Raw genomic sequence first — 5,605 nt, 5'->3', positions numbered from 1 at the left:
AGAGATTGACAGGTTACTCACATTATTGTTTTCTGGATGGATACTCAGGTTACAATCAAATTGCAATCGCTCCGGAGGATCAAGAGAAAACAACCTTTACTTGCCCCTTTGGCACATTTGCATATAGGAGAATGCCTTTTGGACTTTGCAACGCTCCAGCAACATTCCAACGATGCATGCTGGCCATCTTTTCTGACATGGTAGAAAGGTTCATTGAGGTATTTATGGATGACTTCTCAGTGTTTGGTTCCTCTTTTGATGAATGTCTTAACCATCTATCGTTAGTACTTCAAAGATGTCAGGAAACAAATTTGGTTCTCAATTGGGAAAAGTGCCAATTCATGGTCAAACAAGGAATTGTGTTGGGACATGTAATCTCTAGCAAAGGAATGGAGGTAGACAAAGCCAAAATTGACGTCATCATCAATATGGTAGCCCCCACCACTGTGAAGGGAGTAAGAAGTTTTTTGGGTCATGCGGGTTTTTATCGTCGTTTCATTAAGAACTTTTCAATGATCACTCGTCCATTATGCAATCTGTTAGCTAAAGATGTTGTATTTCATTTTGATAAGGCTTGCATGGATGCATTCAATACTTTGAAAAATGAACTAACCTCGGCCCCTATTATTATGGCACCAGATTGGTCGTTACCTTTTGAATTAATGTGTGATGCCTCTGACTATGATGTTGGTGCAGTTTTAGGGCAAAGGGTGAACAAACTTCCACATGTGATCTACTATGCAAGCCGGACTCTGCATGATGCTCAACTTAACTATTCCACAACTGAAAAGGAGTTGCTTCCTGTTGTTTTTGCATTGGAAAAGTTTAGGTCATATCTTGTGGGATCTAAAGTTATTGTGTTTTCTGATCATGCAGCCCTTAGGTACTTCATGACAAAGAAGGATGCTAAACCACGCTTGATTAGATGGATACTCTTACTACAAGAGTTTGACTTGGAAATTCGAGATAAGAAGGGCAGTGATAATGTTGTGGCTGACCATATGTCCAGGCTTAATGAAACTCATGGAGTTGGATAACCCTTGCCCCTAAATGAATCATTTCCAGATGAACAACTTCTTGTTGTTCAAGAACAAGAGCCATGGTATGCTGATTTTGTTAATTATCTGGCTTGTGGTGTAATGAGAAATGACATTTCTTTTCAGGAAAGAAAGAAGTTCCTGGCCATGGTAAAGCACTACGTTTGGGACGAACCATATTTGTTTAAATATTGCCCTGATCAAATCATTAGAAGGTGTGTTCCAGAGAGTGAGCAACAAAGCATCCTAACATTTAGCCATACCTTGGCATGTGGAGGACATTTTGGTGCCAAAAAGACATCTCTAAAGGTTTTGCAATCTGGTTTCTTTTGGCCCACTTTATTCAAAGATGCTTTTGACTTTTGTTCTAAGTGTGATAGGTGCCAGAAAATGGGGAACATTAGTCGAAGAAATGAAATGCCATTGAACAACATTTTGGTGGTGGAGCTCTTTGATGTTTGGGGAATCGATTTCATGGGACCATTTCCATCCTCTTTTGGCTACTTATACATATTAGTGGCAGTGGATTACGTATCCAAATAGGTTGAAGCCATTGCTACAAGAACTAATGATCATAAGGTTGTGTTGAATTTTCTTAAAGATGTGATTTTTTGTAGGTTTGGAACTCCAAAAGCTATTATTAGGGATGGTGGTAGCCATTTCTGCAACAAACCTTTTGAATCCTTGATGAAGAAATACAACATCAACCACAAAGTGGCAACCCCATACCATCCTCCAACCTCAGGACAAGTGGAGATTAGCAACAGGGAGATCAAGAACATCTTGATGAAGACTGTGAGTCCTACAAGGAAGGATTGGTCATTGAGGTTGAATGATGCACTATGGGCATGAGTCCTTATCGCCTTGTGTTTGGGAAAGCTTGTCATTTGCCAATGGAGCTTGAACACCGTGCATATTGGGCCATCAAGAAGTTCAACTTTGATTACAAGGATGCTGGAATAGCAAGGAAGCTCCAACTTAATGAGTTGGAAGAGCTTAGAAATGAGGCATATGAGAATGCCAAAATCTACAAGGAACGGACTAAGCTCTATCATGACAAGGCCATCCTAAGGAAGGAGTTTCACCAAGGTATGAAAGTACTTTTGTATGACTCACGTTTGAGACTTTTTCCAGGAAAACTGAAGTCTAGGTGGGTGGGACCATTCAAAGTACTGCAAACATTTCCCCATGGAGCTGTGGAGATAGAGAACATGAAGAATGGCACCTCTTTTAAGGTCAATGGGCAGCGATTGAAACCATATTTGGAGAAAGTAGAGGAGGAGCCAGTGTATCAAGTTGTAGATTTTCTTGAGTTTACAACACCATGAACAAGCTACCATGTCTTGCCTAGACATTAAATAAAGCGCTTGCTAGGAGGCAACCTAGTGTGGTTTGTGTTCTTTCCTTATTTTGTGTTTATGTTATTTCCATTCCATATTCTTTGCCTATTTACTTTGCATACAATTTTAAGAATCGAGGACAATGCTTAGGTTAGGTTTGGGGGTATTTTGTGGGATGGAACGTTTGTGTTTGTATTTGTTTTATGTATTTTGTGGGATGGAAAGTTTGTGTTTGTATTTGTTTTATGTGTTAGTTTGGTTGAAAGTTTGTGTTTATATTTGTTTTATGTGTTAGTTTGGTTAAGAGTGTTTTGCGTTCATTTTGTTCAATTTGTGTGGGTTTGTTTTAGTTAAGTGGTTTTGCTTACTAATATGAATGTATATGAGGGTTATGTTTGAAAATAAAAGATTGGGTTGCTATGAAAAAGTGTTGCATCTTGTTGTCATGTATAAAGCTTTAACTCTTGGAATTATGATGATAGAGGTACCATACTTAAATTCTGGAAGAAGAATAGTGGAGACTACTCTAGTGAGTTATTTTGAGCCTAATTACTTCTTTGAGAGGGTTTAAAGTGTTTCTACTCCTATCTTTTTCTTTCAATTTCACTCTAAATGATCTCATTACTTCTATTTTGTTTGGATACTAAGAATCATTCTCCTTTGCAGATACCAAGTGTTTAGTGTCATTCATGAATGAACTCAATGAGATGATGTTAGGCTATGCATGTTTAACTACTAAAAGGCTTAAATCCTACCCATTTGTGTGCTCCATTCACCCTTGTTGCAGCCAAACACTTTAGCCTAATTCTTTCATCACCCACACCATAATCTACCCATTCTAGCCCATTACAAGCCATACCTTATAGTTTGGGGAAATACCAATGTGATGAAGACTAAGGGCAGATTGAGTTATAAAGCATGATTGTGGCGTGTACCGAGGGCACCTATGTTGAAAATGTTTCTCAAAAAAAAAAAAAAAAAAGAAAAAAAAAGAGGATCAAAGTGGATACAAATTCCAAATCGCCTAATTATAAAGCATAGGGCCTGGAGGCCAAAAACAAAAGAAGACAAATGCTTGTGAAGAGCCTCAAAGACACCTTGGTATGCCCCAAACTCTAGCATTTCATATCAAATCTTTCATAACCTATACCCTAAGCCTTGCATTACAACCTTGAGAAAGACCTAGCTGATCATTGAGGATGTACTCATGGGTGATGGTAAGTGTGTGTGTTATCTATATCCTTAGCATTTGATTCATTTCATGAGATCTACTCAGAAACTGTGCTTCCATTTCAGATTTCATATGTGAGAATTTTGATTTCCTTTACATAATTTCACTCATATATGTTGTTGAGAGACTAAACCTTAAGATCTGAGTGAAAACTTGAGTGGAAGCTGTGAGGAGTAGAGTTGAGGCGAATTCTATCTTAAGCATTTGGGTATGGTGACCTTGAAGTTGTAAGACATGGAGAAATATCTTTATGCGTTACAATTGATACGATTCTTTGAAGTGGCAAACTTTTGAGTTGAAAGAATGACAAAATCTTCATTGGTTCTTATTAGTTTGTTTAAAGCATATATTAGCCAAATTGTTTGCAGTGTTTGTAGATGTTTGTGGGTGTCATCACTGTAAACCCTCAGGAGACACAACTCCTCCAACTAGGGACACCTAGGGGTTCAAAGGCTTGTTGCACATGCTCAGTGCAATCGTTTAGCCAGCGAAAGTGGTTTAGTTATATGTTTGTGTTTTGTGTGTTTTAGTTTTAAGTTTGCTCGAGGACTAGCAAAAACCAGGTTTGGGGGTATTTGATAAGTCACATTTTGTATACATTTATATCTTCATTATTTGGTGTCTTTGTGATTGTTTTGGATTAAACTAGTTGCATTTTACATTATTTGGTGTTAGTGTGCAGCCAAGTGTGAATTTGGATCAATAGGAAAGCAAATGAAGTAAAAACATTCCAGAAAAGATGTGAAGTGTTAAGAGATGCAATTCGGCCATATTGGGTGATTTTAAACAAGGCAAAATCATTGAAGTCACCTATGTGGTTCCAACATCAAAACATGCATTCACATGCATGTCACAACCTTGGCCGTGTGTTCCACTACTTGTCCATTTACCTTTTGCGCCAAAAACACCCATTTCCATCACTTAATTCATTCAGTCATTTTGACACCAACAATCACAACCTAGCCGTGTGTTCCCATATCATCCCATCAAATCATGCATGTTCACACCATCAAAACATGCATTCACATGCATTTTCACACCTTCACATGCATGATCCACATCCATTCCGTGCATTCCATTACATTTCTGCACTTCATCTTTGCAGAAATACACATGCACTTCAATTAAATAAAACCCATGCTTGCACCTTTCCCTTTTGTTATTCACCCATTATTCCAGAAAATCACTCATTCTTTGTCCATGCCGTGGGATCCCTTCCCCTTTCCAGATTTGAACAAAGCAATTTCTGGTGGTCCAAGTCACCTTTGCAGGTTCCACTCACTTATTGCAGCAAGAGCATGTGCTTCTTTGAATACATTAACATTTCCTTGCAGATCATGTCCAGGCCGTGAGTCCACCATCTCAGAAACACAATCATTTCCATCACTTATGCTCTGCCATCTGAGTTAAACAAAGCCAAGATCCAATCTGATTGTTGGGGACAGATTCTTTTCCATAAAACAAGTCTCATTTGACACAACAAGGGTCCGCAAGTTTTCTTCTTCATTCAGGCCATTACACACACTTAAACTCTCCCATTTTCACTCCATTCTATGTCCATTTCTGTCCCAAGGGCAGAAACCATTCAAACATCACCAATCTAGTTCATCCGCACCACATTTGGAGAAGCAACACCAAGGGACTCTTCAAGGACTTCAACATCAGTTTTGCTTCAAGGGTTCATTCTTATCAATTCTATGTTCATTCATGTTTTATATTTCTATGTCAAATCTTTTGTAGACATGAATTGTAACTAAGCTTCCTCTAGGGATTCGATGTAACCTTGCAAAGTTTGCTATGTAATTAAGTTAGAATGCTCAGTTTGTCCATCTATTTCTTGTTTCATTCTCTGATTTAATGGTGACTTATTGTGTTGATTTTAATGTTTGATCATCATTTGAATTAATCACAAAGTTGTGTAGCCAAGATTAGAACACACATCATGCATAATCTTGGTAGATATGTGGATGAATGAAGGGATTGTTTAGCACACATCC

Source organism: the organism of the source record quoted next, unplaced genomic scaffold (genome assembly GCF_019419815.1).
Source record: "Pyrus x bretschneideri cultivar Hongxiangsu unplaced genomic scaffold, Pyrus_bretschneideri_v1 Contig203, whole genome shotgun sequence".
NCBI lineage: Eukaryota > Viridiplantae > Streptophyta > Magnoliopsida > Rosales > Rosaceae > Pyrus > Pyrus x bretschneideri.
This window is presented reverse-complemented; position numbering follows the sequence as displayed.